Raw genomic sequence first — 17,409 nt, 5'->3', positions numbered from 1 at the left:
ATGCCTGGATCATGCCTCTCATCAAAAAAACTAATCTTGACCCCAGCATTCCTACCAATTACAGACCTATAACAATGGTGCCTTTTCTTTTGATAATATTAGACAAAGCAGCCTACATCCAAATACAGAGCCACCTCAAAGTCCATAATCTTCTGGGCCTCCGGCAATCCGGGTTTAGACCCAGACATGGTACTGAGAAAGCTCTCTTGGACTTAAAAATCCATATGGATGAGGCTAAAGACAGTGGAAATCTGGCCATACTCCTCCTGCTCGACTTATCTACAGCTTTCAACTTAGTTGACCATAACAACCTAACCACTCATCTAACTACAGCTGCCTCCTTTTTACCAAAGCTGCTTCTTGTGTCCTTTCCTTTCTCTCATATAGAACTATGAGGCTCTGTGCAGCGTCAGAAGAACCCTCCACAGGGCTGGACTGGCCGTATCGGTCCATCGGCCACTGGCCGATGACCTTTGCGACCTGGGGGCCAGTTTTTTCCTGAGGCCACCCATGGGCCGTTTGTTTTTTGGTGTAAATGTTTATTACATTATCATTTTTGCAGACGCACAAGACACAAAACACGTGTCTGCTCTGCTGCTGTGTTTTTATGTAGTTGTGTGTGCTCAGCTCGCCTCGGGTGCCGGCCCGAAAAGGAAAGTGACACACACAACGCACGCTCTCTCTCTCTCTGGGGGGGGGGGTGGCCCACCCAGCCAGGCCCCAGGGGAGCCTCAGCCCGGATCTGCCGGCAGCCGGACCTCCTGACCTGGAGGGAGCATATTCATCAAAGCAAGGTAACAACAACACACACGTTGTTACCTTGCTTTGATGATTTGCAATGCATGCATCATAATCATGATGCATGCATGCATGATGCATCACAATGTGCACATGTTAGAGCCCTCCCCCCTCTTGTGAGAACGTACAGGCAGTGTTAACACAAACAAACACTGTCTGCACTCTACAGACTGCAGCACACAGCAGGAGGTTGCTGGCAGGGCTGCACTCCCTCCGGGCTCTGGCTCCTGCAGGGCTGGGCTGGGGGCGGGCTGCCCCCAGGTTCACACACAACAAGTTGCTTTCAACTTTAAAGTTGAAAGCAACTTGTGCCAGTGGGGGGCTGGGGTGGCGACAGTCTCAGACAGACTCTGTGCGTGCCGCCACAGTCGGTGGACACATGGGTGACTCTCTGATATAGTGGGCCTCCTCCTGACCCTGGCATTATTTTTTGGCCACGAGTCAAAGAGGCAGCCTACAGAGAGTCAGCCAGCTGAGCCAGCCCAGTGCCCCCATTGCCCAAGACTGACGACGAGTGGACTCGACGACGAAGACACTGCAGCCAGCAGGCAGCAGCAGGCAGCAAGCCAGCAGACTAATGGCTGGGGGACGCCCACATCCTGCCCCGGCCAGTGGCCCCTGAGCCCGGCCCCCCCAACAGCAGCAGCAACAGGCAGACTGACACTGAGCTCCCACTTTGCTGTGTGCGCAGCAGCGCATCGAGACCTGCCACACGTCGGCGATGTCGCAGACGTTGAAGTATGGATGGTGAGTGAGGGCCAGTGGGAAATTACCTTATTATTTATTTATTTTATTCTGCACAAAGTCTCCACTAGAATATATTGTGTTGTTGTTAGAATAGCCTCATGGCCCTTTCGGGTCGATTTGCACAAGTAGCGTTAGTCTCTGATTATGGAGTCACGTGGGTGGTGTGGTGGGACTGGACTGGAAGCCGGATTTGATGCCAGTCAGTCAATATGCAGCAACTTACAGTAAGAGCAGGTTGTGTTTTTGGAGGGTATGGCATTGGCATTATGATTCAGGGAGTTATGTACTGGGATCGGGATGCCTTACTGCAGTGCAGTGCAATCTTGTGATCCTCATCCTGGGCAAATCATATGCAGCCGGAGCAAGTATGCAGCATCACTCTGTATATAAGGCAGGCGTTTCTGCAGGCATAGGTTCTGCGACTTTATGGATTTAACCCTTTGTGCTCAGGTTCTGCTGGGACAGCTTCAAATGGGGGAGCATTCATGGCCTGTTCAGTTTGCTGTGCATATGTTTCATTAGACACAGCTGCCAGGCTGCACTGAGTAGAAGTGGGAGTGGGTGAATACTCGTGTGGAGGGATAGGGTTGGCGGCCAGGATGGCGAGGACCTCACCATACCTAATAAAGGTGTTTTTCTTTTGTTATAGTGACTGACCTTATAGCCCCTGCAACCCATCAGCAGTTACCCGTATGTGTACGTAGGTACACTGTACTTAAAAGTAAGATCTGCCCTGTTACCAGTAATTATATCTTTGGGATCCTAGGGGGAGCGTTGATTTTTACTCTTTATGGCACATGTGCGCAACCAACAGAGCTATCTTTGCAGCGTGTGCCCAGGGCTGATGAAAGAAAGAGGGGAGCTAGGAATACGTTCGGCAAAGAAAAGGGTGCAGGAACTGAAAGTGTTGCATCTTGATGAAGGCCCTGACATGTCACTGCTGGAACACCTTGCCTGTGTCAGGGAGATTGCAGAAGCATTGCTTGGGGGCTAGAAAATGGCAGTGACTCTCCCTAGTTTTTGGTTTGCACCCCCTGTGAATTGGCTGGCACCAAATGTGGCTTAACCACGCTCCCAACTCCTGAACATTGAAAAGAAACTCAGTGAACTGCTGCCTTTAGCATGTTTTTATTATGTGTTCATTGAAGTTTTGGCATAGCTCATATCCTGCTGGGTGGGCTCAACAGTGAGAAAAAATGCAGGTGGTGGATTTTTTAACATTCTTAAATTGTATTTAACCGGATGTATACACAATGTAATTTTATTTTGCCTGAATGAGAACAAGAGTAAGGGCCTCATTACACGGACGGCGGTAAGGGTTAACGGTCACCGTTAATGGCAACGGTGACCGTTAACCCTTACCGCCGTACTACGAGGTCCCTTAGCGGGTTGGTGCTTTAACGCCTGCTTTTTGCAGGCGTTAAAAACCAACCCGCTAAGGGACCTCGGAGCTAATTACGGCACCGCAAAATTGCGGTGCTGTAATTAGCGCCTTCCCCATTCCCATAGAGCCCTATGGGGCAGAAATGGGAATGGGGAAGGGCAATGGCGGAAGGGGGATTTACCACCCCACCGACCTTGGAATGGGGCGGTAAATCCCCTTACCGCCAAGGCGGTGCCGGTAATTTACCGGCATGGTCCAGGGTGCTAATAGCACCCTGGATCACCGCCTTCCGTGTAATGAGGCCCTAAGCCTCTCTCTGCTACTAGGGTGATGCAAAGGCTTCTTATATTTCAGAGTTTGTGATGCGTACAATCACAAACAAAATGAATTATAAGAAAGTCAACATCGTGTGTCTTGTAAATAAAGCTTTCTTGCTACATGGCCCCTTTGCTTCAGTGTGACAATGACATGCAAGGTTCAGTGGGTTTATCTCCTTTTAAGCTCCCGCACTCACAGGCTGCATTGCATCTGCGCGCCCGCTTATCTCCCATATCTGCACGGCATGCAGTTCCTGTGATCACAGTCATGCTCGCGACGGTCTCTAATCTTCCTCTTCTGTCGCACATGAATACATCCGTGGACAATGAAGAAACAGCCAGTATTGCAAGGCAACGCCATTCTTCTTCTACTGAAGACCCGAAAGCTACAGTTGTTTTTAGAAGGCAACTGACACCGGGAGAAACGAGGCAGGGGATACTGGCAAGGGACATGTGCGCAAGATCACACAGGGAGTCAAATGCATATCAAACAGGAATTCGGATCCAAGGCACACGCCCTCTAACTCTGGGATTGTGTATGTATGTAGACAGTCATGCTGAAATATGAAACAGGATGTGTGGTAAGTACTTAGAAGCTCTTGAAGGTTTCATGGAATGTGGACAAGCTCCTCACTTACAATTGCTGTTACAGGTTCCGTCAGCACTAGGTCCACAAGTAGAACTATCAATGCCCGGGTCAGTAAGTGGAGACCTTTGACAGACTCTTGAGAGACGGCCTAAAGACAATACTCAAACGTCAAGGACCACCGTCCACATTCCTTGATGTCGTCTAACTCAGCCAATGAAAGTGGGGCTCTGGAATGCTACACCAGCTGGGGGTGTGGATAGCTTAATATACAAGACCCATGACAAGGGGTAAGTAATAGTAGTGCTTAGAAAACAGGCATTCACAAAGACGATGGAAAGCTCCAAAAACCAAATACCACAGAAAGACGTTGATTCACTTCAGGGTGCACAACCCTTTCAGGCCAGAGACTGTTGGCAACTGGCTGAGAGTGCAGGGCCTCAAATCAAAACATATAACATGAGTGAAGGGCATTACATGACACATAAGCATGCCAGTACTGATAGAGGAACAATAGCAAGCACTAACATTCCATTCCCCTCCTTGGACTACATGAGAAAATTCACACCTACTTATGTCGCTAAATTCTCCATGCACGCTGTTTGTCTCCTATGTCTGGTGTGAAGAGGCAGATTCTTCCGGGCGCAGTTGCATTCACTTCCTGTAGACCTCGCAAGGGAGTGCTCCACAACAGGTTTGCTGCTATTACCTTCATGTCAATTTTACTCCACACCATACCGCTTGCTGAGACCTCCATGTCTTTCTTGTCCGGTAAATAGGCTGGTAACCTGTGACCATCAGGGTAGGCCTTCTTACCCTCATCCAGTCACTGGGTTTAGTAACTACTTTCTTGAACCGTGGCGTGGCTCGTGGTAACTTGTGTACTTTTTCCATGTTACCTAGTACATTCCTTACGTCTACTTGTTCTTCGTCACTCTCCCTTTCCATCCATTCTTGGTTTAAACTGGTCCCAGCCTGGCAGTTGGCATCTCCGCCTCATGCAAAATGGTGCTAAACCAGTAGATGAATGAGGGGTCATTAAATACGACTGTGGCCTCCCCACAACCTCTCTCCAAGCAAGGGCTCAGGGCTGTTGAATACCTCCTTTTAAAAATCTGTCTGCCCTTTCCATTAGCCCATTGGTGGTCGGATGATGCAGTGTGATCCACCTGTGCTCCATACCCATTTCCCCTTAGAAAGGTCTGCATTTCCTGTGAGCAGAGCTGCATGCATGTCAGTCAGCCTTAAATAGGGTATGTCCTCCGTTGAGTGTGTCAACAAATGTAAACCTGCATGGGCTTATCCAATCCATCCACGTAGAGGTGTAGACTATTACCACTAGAATATAAGTGTTGTTGCCGGTCCCCTGTGTTTCAAAAGTTCCCATTATGTATAATGAAGCGCTGGTCCAGAGGAAGATCCTGGGCAAATAATATGCAGCCAGAGCGCGTGTGTTTTATGTGTATGCATCACTCTGTATATATAACACAACATTGATTGCTAGTAACACAGCCTGTCTTAAAGTGAACCACATTGCAAGCAAAATTGCCTGTTCTGCCTAAAGTCCATTTGAGTGGCATTTTCCAAAGCCACCATGATTTTCTCCGAGCCCCAGGGATAAAGGATAATTTGGCGAACCTTACCTTCCTCTCAAACTTTGCTATAACTTCAAACTTTGCACTTGAAGTTCCTGCCAGTATTTTTGCAAAGCAGTTTTCTGAGAGTTCATGACTTAAATGAAGCAGTAAAGTGCTATTAGTGTAATACAAATGTCTTAGCTAGGTCTGCCTTCAGCCACTCAAATTATAAGCACTATGCATGTCCTTCACTGAAGTCCTCTTAAAAACAAGCATTGGCAAAGCCAACAGTTTTGGCTTATATAGAAAAAATTAGGCATTTGCCTGGCGGTGCTATCAGTTGTCCGAGTACTCGCACCATTTTGCACCTGCTATCATCAATGGGCAGTTAAAGCTGCCTGACAAATGCCTTTCCCATATACAAACAAAAGGCCAACTGTTGGCATTGCCAATGTTTGTTTTTCATTTGGTAGGGCGCTGAACACCACCCTTTGGCCGTCTATCCCAGAGATTTAACCAAAAGGGCTGTTTGATTGCAGTTGTACGTTTTGAAGCTGGAAGCAGACCCTGTCACAGAACTGTATGCAAATTTATGTTATTTTATGAGTTGTGTTGTTATGGTGTCATCATTTGGCTGTACTGCTTATTAAATGCAACTCTATTTTCATTACTGGTGGCAATGAGTAGACATGCTTTGAGTCTGGTTCTGCAAAATAAGTATTTAACTATGTGATGATGATGTTTTTTTTAAAAAAAAGAACAAAAGGAATGTTATCACTTTCTCAAGTGTAAAGTCGTGAATTGACGCGATTCACGGATGATGGTTTGAGGGCCACTTTTGTTGAGGTGAGGGGTGGGCCACTTTTTGAGGTGAGGGGTGGGCCACTTTTCAAAGGCGAGGGGTGGGCCACTTTTATTTGGGTGTCCGGGCCTATTTCTTGTCCCAGTCCGACCCTGACCTTCCACAATCACATGGGAGGTCCTGCAGGGCTCCTGTGTCACTCCAACACTATACAACCTCTTTACGAATCTCCTATTCGACCATCTAGACGACTTAGTCATATCATGTACACATTATGCGGACAATACGCAAATTCCTATCACACTCCCAGGCTCATAAGACAAAAACTCCACACTCATAAACAAAATATACACTAGAATTTAATCTTGGATGGCCAAGCATGGTCAGTGTCTCAATGACGAGAAGACCAAGCTTCTGCTCATCGGCTCTAGGCAACGACTCAAAACACTTGACTCCCAATACACCTCCTTTACATTGATGGGAACAATATTAAAGTTGCCAAGGATGCCATAAACACTAGGAGTACACCTAGACTGCACCCTCTCCCTCTCCAGACAAGTAAATGCTACAGCCTCATCAATGGCATACAGTGTTAAACTAATAAACACATGCAGACCCTTCTAGTCCACCATCAGTTGCATCACATGAGCAAGAGCACTCATACTTTCCGAATTGGACTACTGCAACACTCTATATTTAGGCACACGCAAATGTAACTCAAATAAGCTGCAGGTGTTGTAAAACAATGCCCTTAGAATGGCTTTAAACATACCATGTTCTAATCATATCTCACAAGCCAGAGGCAACACCAAATGGCTCCCAAAACAAGACAGGATTATATTCAGAACTCCAAAGATTACACATAAGTGTCTGGCAAACTCGGCCCCTAAGTACCTGGTCGATACAGAAGACACTCACATTGCCTTAACATGCCCAAACTTAAACTGCATAAATCTGGAGGGTGTAACTTCCAAGTGCCGCAGCCAAGACCTGGAACTCTATGCCCTCCACTCTTAGAGTCAAACCATCCTTTCCATCCTTCAGGAACTAGGTAACAAGGCAACATCTTGGCTCTTCTCACAGCTTAACTAATGTCACCACTACACCACTGTTTCCACATGGATGCAAAAACTACTTACCCTCAACAGGACCCACACCTATATCTGTAACACCAGGTGATTGCCCTTTGAGTTCTCACCTGTTAACCAAACACATGCAACCTAATCTGCAAAACAGAGCAGCTATCTTCCATGTTATGTATTGTACTTTTAGGACAATGTAAGTGGGCAGTTGCCTTCCATGTTTGTACTGTACTTCACACCCAATGTAAGTGTTTTTCTGTACTTGTAATTACATTTCCAGTTTGTAACAACTACTGTATATTTAAACAAAAGCACCCAGATACCCCTCTGTTTGGGGTGCTATATAAGCAAATAAACTACACTAACTAAACCACAGAAGGTTTAAAACTGCATTTTTTTCTCCCATTTTAGGGTGTTTGAAGTTGAAAGTGTACCCTTCCAAAACTCCTAGACCCTTAGTTTATCTGGCAACTTTTTACAACTTTACAAGGACTTTTTTCAACGTAGTAGTCCTCAGACAGTTTTGCGGTCCACAGACGGTTTCTCTGAAGGGACCCACCCATTACTTTTAGTCATTCTCAATCAGGCTATCGAGGAGAGAGCACCAGGAGAGGCACCTGCTGAAAATCCTCCTGATTTCTATCTGCAATGGCATCTGTCATGGCCATTCCTCCTCCCAAGCCTCCACCACTACCACCACAACAACCATTTGAAGGGCCTGGACAGGGAACAGGCACAAAGATGTAGTTGAGGACTAAGTGTAAGATAAAGATGAGGTAGTGGAAGTGCCTACCTCCAGCACCTGAAGTGAGTCCTGGGTGTGGCAGTTTACCACCATTGCCGGTTTACCAAAGGCTCAGGGAGCCAGGGTGAGATTCACTGAGTGTGGGGTCATACTCAGTTGTGGAAAACATAGCTTGTACTCCTTTGGGATGCCCTCCATGCACTGCCACACCAGATCCAACCACTCATGTACTCTGAAAAAGGCTGTTCCTTTCTCAGGAATAGCAGGTTGACGTGCTCTACCCAATCTTCCTCAACCACTCCTGCCACCACACAGGCCGCCATCAAGGAGCACGAGAAACACTGCCCACACCTTAAATGTAAGGCCCGCCCAGCATCTTCCCCTGTCCACCTGCCCCACCATCTATGTAGTTGGTGCCTCTTCGCTCCCTTCCCTCCCCAACCTTAATTTGCTTCTGCTATTTAAATTAAAAAAAAGACAAAAAAAAATACAAAATCTCAAAATACCAAATCAATGGTTCCTTTAGGAGTCAACTTTCAGAGTAAAAAAAATAGAACTTAAAAAAAAAAATCACACGACCCTCCTCAGTCTGCATCGTCCACGGCAGCATGGTAATCTGCAGACATCTGGAAAAATCTAGGCGTGGGGTGGGAGAATGAAAATCATTTTATTGTTTTTCATTCAGAAATGTTGGCACTTAAAAGAACCATTTTTTCTCTGATTGACTTTTTATATTTTTTTAATTGTTTTCTTTTATATGCTCATCTAACAAATATTCTACTGAACTTAATTATTTTTTCTAACTTTCACCAAAAGTGTTTATTTTTTTTCTGTTTTTCCTTTTTGTTTACTTCAACTACTGAAGATAACTATATGTTCACAAAAACTGCTTCAATGCATTTTGAATGTTTTCAAAAAAAATCTTATTGCCAACCTCTTCTTTTTGAAAAATGTTAAAAATATCAATTTCACATGGAAAGATGTCACCCCCAAATCCTGCAAAAAAAGCACATTCAACATTCAACTTTATTCAACTTTATTCACATTGTGCCGTGCTTTCTCAATTTGTGAACACAATAAATTCGAGCTGTCTCTGAGCTATCCATGGAAAAATAATTTTTGAATGTGGAAACAGTTCTATCAATTTTCCAAATGTATCTGTCATTTCCAATTGTAATGAAGGTCTGGTAACATAGACCAAACTGTTGCCTCCACAGTAAACTACAATGATGTCCGGATGCTTCAAGTTAACCATGTTCTCACAAAACAGGAGGAATTCCACCCACTTCATTTTTCGAACTCCATATCATGAAACTTGAAAGTCATCAAATCCATGATTGTCACACAATTCATAGTGCTCAGAATACACCTTCAGCCAATCGATCAAAGAGTCTCCCACAATCCAGACAGTCTGCTTCCTCAAAGCCATAGCCATAGCCATCTTCACTGCAAACAACAAAGATACCACTTGCTACCAAGTCTTCCTGCACACTACAAACCACACCCAGGAAATCTGATTGGCTGACCCCCCCGGTGTCCGGTGACAGCCACAACAGTCCACGGTCTCTGCAGTTCTTTTTCCATGGCAGACATACTCAAAAGACCCAGATGGCATGTGCCGTATCCGCGGGCACCGTATCACAGGGCAGCCTTTTTGCCCTTTTTAGTGTTATGTTTGTAATATTCCCTTATTGGCTTCTTTCAAACAGTCGCACATCCATCAAACAATCACATCTAAACACTCTACATATAACCCTGTCATCTAAGTTCAACACTTCAGATGTACTCTTGAACTCTCAAAGTACATATCTCCTGCTACTCACAGCCACCTGCATCAACAACTACTGTGAAACTCTCCAAGAGTTCTATTTGCGGATTCAACAATATTTACATCTAAGAAGACATAGTACAGGCATGCTTACATTTTCAAAATCTTCATAAACATATATCCAGGGTTGCGGCTACTTATCCTGTAATACTATTCTCAATAAGCATAAACAAGTGGCAGTTACTTAAAATGCTGTGCATTTTCTTTTAGGAGCATTTTCATATAATGTAAAATATGCATATGTGCATTTATAGCAGCACTGTGTGTATTTTTTTCCAAAAGAAAGGAAGACCAGGTGGAAAAGATTTGTAGAACATTTTTAGAACATTTTTAAGTGGCACTTGGAGGGTGGACGTTTAGTATGTTGCCAGTACATGCATACTTGCCAACAATATCCATTCCAATCTGTAGGTGCTTATCCAGTCTTAGTTGTATTCTTTGTATTCTAGGAATTATAGTTCCACTTCTCACATTATAAAACTCAGACTACAACTCCCAGAATGCAAAGTCAAAAACAGGACTGCACTGGAAGCTTACAAAGTATGACATGCATATGGAATGAGAAATTGAAAATGTTGTCCATTTAAAAATGTTTCTTTTTAGGAGCATTTTGATTACATTTAAAAAATGCATAGTACAGCAGCAATGCATGTAACTTTTTAATAAAAGAAAGTTAAAGCAAATGTGAACAATTTGTAGGACCTTTTTAAAGTGGCACTTGATGTGTGGAAGTTTCATATATTGACAGTACCTGCATATTTTCCAACATTACCCATTCCAATCTGTAGGTGCTTATCCAGTCTTAATTTTTTTCCTTGCATTCTGGAACTTCTAGTTCCACTTCTCACATTATAAAACTCAGACTATGCAAAAAAATAATAAGACTGCACTGGAAACTTGGAAAGTATATGGAACGAGAAATGGAAAATGCTGTACATTTAAAAATGTTTTTTATAGGAACATTGTTCAAAAAAATGCTCCTAAACAAATATATGTTTGGTTTATTACAAACCTTTCTTAAAAAGCATAATTTTAATGTATCCACAGTTTTATCAGTTTAAAATACATCATATTAGTTTGTCCACACAAAACAGAAAAGAAAAACAGGAAAAGACCTAAAAACAGGTCATAATTAAATTGAACACATCATTACTTTTTCGTATCCTCCAAAATGTAAACTTTAGTAACAGCCCCTCTCATTAATAGATAGTGGGGCTCTTCATCTGGAATACTCTTCCCGGATTTAAAGGATCTTAATTCCAAAGCGTTTTCCACAAATGTTAGTATAGCCAAGAGCAAGGGAATGTATTCTCCAATTATGAACAGGTTTCACCAGTTCTCTACGGATAGGGACTTCAGACCTTGCATAATGGCTACGATTGGCAATGGTCTGGGGAGATTTAACACACGCTTCCCTGCAGAATGTCCCAAAATTGTGGAGGGATATTCATGGCCATCTTTGCTCCTCAGGCCAAAATTTGAATCACTTTCTGTTTATAGAAGGTTAGAATTGGGAGCAGTGAACACTTCCCATATCTCTATTTATCATAAGGGCCTGTGTTGCCAACCTTTGGCATTTTGTTCTTAGGTTTGGCATCCATTGCATTTCTACAGAACTGAAGTTAATGGGGATCCCCAGATAGATTTCCTTAACACATTCCCTATGGTCCGTATACATTTGAGAGCATCCTTTGTTTTCTCAAGTGGCCAGACCATAATATATATATATTTTTTTTATTAATGCACAGGTCATTGTCTTTTAAATACACAATTAGATGGTTCAGTCTTTTCTGGAGTCCGATCAGGGTCTGATCGATAAGGGTCAGATCATCTGCATACACGACCAAGGGTACCTTTTGGCTATAGATTTTAGGAGGGAAAGCCTTCAAATTAATTTTACAGTTTTTCATATCAGAGATTTACAAATTGAAGAGGTTCCTTGTTGATACAATTTGTTACTATTTAGTAGTGCCCAAAGGTCCCACGTGTTTCTCTTAGCAATGATTTGGAGCATTTCACTTCGGCATAATTTTGGAGACAGGTCACCTGTCACGACACTCGCCCAAAACCCCCTCTGGCAAACCCATTGGCCAGGTGGAGTCAGGACTCGGGCCTCTAGAGCCTGGCATTCTCTTCAAAAGCCCTCATGGGGCCAGTCCTGGGGAACTACTTCATTGTATTGTCAGCCAACATGGAGGTATCCACATAGCTTGGTTCCTAAGAACCAAGCTATGCGGTCTAGTGTTTTGGGTGTGGTAGCCTAGGGACTATTTTACCTGGACTATTTTGTTGGGGCTATTTAAACCACACCCAAGCAAGACAACACGCTTTGTGTTACTTTGCAGCTTGCAACATGACGCTCATTGTGTCCAGCTATTCCCTCGAATCTCGGAGAAGCAGAACCTTCAAGGAGACAAAAGTAACATCATTAGCAGCAGCATCTTACCTGCAGTCTTCATCTTTAAACACTCGCAGCTACTGAGAACAGCTTCCTCGAATCTGCACGCCTCCGGACAGAACGACCTGAAAGAGGAAGATAGAGGCAACATTAAAGAAAGCAGCTTAGATATTTACAAATTATGAACTGCTCAAAAGGCTTACCTGGCTGGTCGCCTCTTGGCTGGTACGACTCCGGACATTCCACTCGCGCTGAAGAACACCGCGACCTACAAGGAAGCAAAACACAGGTTAGCAAAGGCAAGACTTTGCTGCGCTGCGCATAGCGCTTACTTACCGCATCATAGCGCTCTTAATGCGCCATCATTTACCAGCGGGGCTCAACCAAGCCAGTTCGCCGCGCTGAAGCTCCGCATACCTAAGGGAGAAAAAAGAGACATTTTAAACAAAGAAAGGCATATAGGATAGCAACAAAACTAAAGAACAGCAATAAGACCTACCTGAACAATATCAAATGGGCCGGCGTCAGTGAAGTAACTGGACCTCACTCGCCCATGAAAGACAACGCGCCCCTGTAAAGAAGGCAGGACGGAGAGCACGCCTAATTCTACCACAAGGTGAGGAGAGGGCACCAGAGGGACTGAAATCATACGGGGGTGGAAGGAGGATACTTACCCCAGTCGGTCAGTCCTGAACACAGTACTCCTGTATTTTCAGGCAGAACCTTCCCCGCAGACCACATCAGGGCAAAGCTGAGAAGCATACCAGCGAGTAACCCGGCTGGGTGGCGTCCCTGTGGATACCAGGTGAGCGTAACAGAACGCAAAGCCTACCATAAAAAATCCACCTGGGTGCCATGGAGACATCAGAAATGGACCAATTGGCCCAATTACTAGGAGAACTTCGTGCTGAGGTTCATTCTGCCCGGCAAGAGACTAATGCCCTCCGGAGAGACCTAATAGATTAGCAGGCAATACTTGCAATCACAGGCAGGTCAGACACCTCTACCTGGAAGCAATCCAACGATGCAAAACCCTGCCATAACACCCACTACGGTACAGATCACATTACCTGGAACAGTGCCCCTGGCACCACCAGAAAGGATCTCAGGTGACCCACGGAAGTATGCGACATTCAACAATCAGTGCCGCCTTCATTTTCTTTGTAGGCCTGGGGCATTTCCAAACGACCAAGCTCAGATAGCTTTTGTCTTATCATACCTGAGTGGTAGTGCAGCAGATTGGTCAGTACCATTGGTAACCCATGACGATCCTCTATTAGATGAATTTGGGGGGTTCCAGAGAGAAATGGAAAAACGTTTTGCTCGCCATACCCAGGAACAAGCAGTAGACAATGAACTCTTGTCCCTCCGACAGGGGAATCAGACTTGTTAACGTACATTGCTACCTTGAACAGACTGGTTGCCGAAGCTAAGTGGCCAGAAAACAAAAGAACCACGTTATTCCATCGAGGATTACGAGGCGAATTAAAGGACATCTTAGCACAGGTGGTTGATCCACCCAGAACTGTGCAGAATTCATAAATCTGGTCGTGCAGCTAGACCACCAGTTGCAGGACCGAAAGGCAGACCGGTCTAAGACGGACCCTCGGACCGTGTATGTTCGACCAAGGGAAAACACACCCCATGTACTTGAAAATGCTGTAGAACCCATGCAGATTGGAGAGATACGGCCTCCATTAACAAAACAAGAGCGGGACAAAAGAAGACAACAACAGCTCTGTTTGTATTGTGAGAAATCAGGACATTTCCTGAAGGACTGTCCAGTAAAACCCCCAAGAAGAACAGTCAGGGCCACAGAGAAGGATGAAGCTAAGGAATCGGAAAACTACCAAGCTCGACAAACGTAGAGATCAGTTTGTCGAGTGAGAAGAAAGAGTTGCTGACCTCGCACTTTGCAATACCAGTGATCTTAATTAACCACCAACAGTCGTCAAGAATGCATGATGTTGAAGAATACATCTTTAGCGGAGCAGTTGTAAATTATATCGATCAAGAACTGGCAGCAGAGATGGGGCTTCCTTTGTGTTCTAAGCCAACTATGGACAAGGTAACCGCTGTGGATGGGACAGAAATCGCTTCCGAACCAGTAACCCAGTGCACTGCCAGGGTAACCTTACTGTGCCAGGACGGACATCGCAAGTCTATTTCATTCGATCTCATCAAGGCACCTCAGTTCAGGCTAATACTAGGGATGCCATGGTTGGTTGCTCACAACCCTTTGATAGACTGGCGGGCACGAAAATTAACCTTCCCCGGTGACTGCTCCCCTGCCTGCTATTACCAAGAGGAGAAACCCGACGTCTGTATCCCCATGACTCCCGGAGCGACAGTATCAACCCTGGGAGCAACTAATGCCTTGCCAAGTGAATACCATGATTTCAAGAATGTTTTCCAAAAGGAGCAAGCCGATACATTGCCGCCGCACAGGCCCTATGACTGTCAGATCGAACTTGTTCCTATGACTGTCAGATCAACCTTGTTCTTGGTGCACAAATCCCTTGCGGCAGGATCTATGCTGTCAAAGATCCAGAAAACCTTCCTTTGAAATCCTATGTAGACCAGTACCTTGCAAACAGATTTATCCGTCCTTCGAAGTCCCCCACAGCCAGTCCTTTGTTCTTCGTACCGAAAAGGGAAGGAGAGGTGAGAACCTGTATTGACTACCGCGCATTGAACCAGATCACCGTGAAGAACCGCTACCCCTTTCCACTTATCCCTGAGATGCAAGACCAAGTTAAACATGCCCAGATTTATACCAAATTGGACCTTCAAGGAGCGTACCACCTGGTCCGAGTCAGAAAAGGAGATGAATGTAAAACCGCCTTCTGTACTAAGTAAGGCTTTTTTGAATATCAAGTCATGCCCTTCGGGTTATGCAACGCTCCTGCGGCATTCCAGTATTTCATGAATGACGTCTTAAGGGAGTTTACTGATGTGTGCTCCTTAGTGTACATAGACGACATCTTAGTATACTCAGCCTCGGAACAAGATCATGTCAGGCACGTTTGTTCAGTCCTCATCAAGCTCCGTCAACATTGCTTGTTTGCAAAGCTTGAAAAATGCTTTTTTTCACGTCACCGAAGTAGAATTCCTTGGTTTTATCCTTACTCCAGGAGGCATCAGAATGGACGTGCACAAGGTAGATGCCATTCTGAAATGGCCTTCACCGACGTCTCTGAAAGGGGTACAAAGCATGCTGGGCTTTGCGAACTTCTACCGCCGGTTCATCTCAGACTTCTCTCAGGTTGTGCACCCAATCACAGTACTATTACGAAAAACAATAAAAAGTTTGCTTCGACCGAAGAAGCAGAAGAAGCCTTTCAGGAACTTAAACAAAGGTTTACCACCGCTCCAATCCTGCAACATCCTCGTCCAGACCTCCCTTATGTCATTGAAACTGATGCGTCCAGTCTCGCAATGGGGCTGTCCTTTCACAGAGAGACCCGGAAACCGGCCAGCAACATTCTGTGGCCTTCTGGTCGAAAAATTTCTCACCTCCAGAGATTAATTCTGCCATCACGGACAAGGAACTCCTGGCTATCAAATCCGCCTTTAAAGCCTGGAGGCACTAACTTCTGGGGGTCGGACACAACATTACTGTCATCACAGACCACCAAAACCTGCAATATCTCAAAACAGCCAAGGCCCAGACCTCGCACCAATTACGGTGGGCCCTTTTCTTCACCGAATATGATTATGTAATCACATTTTGACCAGGAGTCAGAAACGGAAAGGCGGATGCCTTATCTTGCATGGGCATAGATTAAATAGTATGTACAACTCCAAACCCAGTACCTATTATACCTGAAGACAAACTCTTGGGTATCACGACAACCTTAACACAAGCAGAACTACGAAAAGAAATCCAACAGACAATGAATCCTGATGCCTACCTCGAATGGCAAACTCAAGGAGAACAATATACCATCAAGGAACATCTACACTTTTTTAGGGATCGTCTATATGTACCCAAGAAGGAATTACAACAGCATATTATTTCAAACTATCACAATTCACTGATCGAAGGGCATCCTGCGATCACCAAAACCCTAGCTAAGCTTAAAGAGAACTTGTGGTGGCCTACCTGGCGTAAGGAGATCATTCAGTATATTCAGTCCTGCGGTGTCTGTGCACAAAATAAATCACAGAAACAAAAACCATCTGGTCTCCTACAACCATCGGACATTCCTCCAGTTCCATGGCACACGCTTTCCCTTGACTTCATCACTGATCTACCTCCAAGCCAAGGGTTCAACACCATCCTTGTAGTTGTGGACTTATTCTCGAAGATGGCCCATTTTATATCTCCCAGACGCAGCCACTTTAGCAAAAGTGTTCCTGGAGGGCGTGGTTAAGCTACATAGCTTCCCTTCGGTTCTGGTCTCTGATCGAGGCAGCCAGTTTGTTTCAAACTTCTGGAAAAAATGTTGTGCAATGGCGCAGATTGACGTTCGGCTATCTACCAGTCACCATCCCCAAACGGACGGCCAAACCGAGAGAACCAATCAGACACTCGAGCTATATTTACGGTGCATGCTGCACCACGAACAAAGGAATTGGAAAGACCTACTATGGATAGCCGAATATGCATATAACAATTCTTTGAATTCAAGCATGGGACAAACGCCCTTCTATACCCTTTAGGCAGACATCCACGTACCTCTGAACTAGACCTTCCAGCCAGCTTGGAAATGCCAGCGGTAAAGACTCTGCACACAACCATTACTCAGGCTTTCAAAAGGGCAAAGGAACACCTTATTCATGCCAAAGAAAAACAAAAGAGATTTGCTGACCAACACCGAAAAAAGGCCCCTGATTATCAAGTGGGAAACAAAGTTTGGTTAGCCGCTAAATTCGTACCCATCAAGGGAACCCGCACCTTTCATCCCAGATTCTTAGGAACCTATACCATTAAGGCAATTATCAACCCAGCAGCCGTGAAACTGGATTTACCACCTAATCTACACATCCACCCGGTATTCCATGTGTCCCTCCTGAAACCAATGTAACCCGGCAAACGGATTGGGACACCACCTAAGCCCATACTTGTTGACGGAGAACCAGAATTCGAAGTCAAAGATATCTTGTACTCTAAATACTCTAGGACCAAGCTATATTATCTCG

The sequence above is a fragment of the Ambystoma mexicanum genome, chromosome 6q, assembly GCF_040938575.1.
Source record: "Ambystoma mexicanum isolate Mex_15411 chromosome 6q, UKY_AmexF1_1, whole genome shotgun sequence".
NCBI lineage: Eukaryota > Metazoa > Chordata > Amphibia > Caudata > Ambystomatidae > Ambystoma > Ambystoma mexicanum.
The sequence above is the reverse complement of the archived record's forward strand: the minus strand, read 5'-3'. Positions refer to the sequence as shown.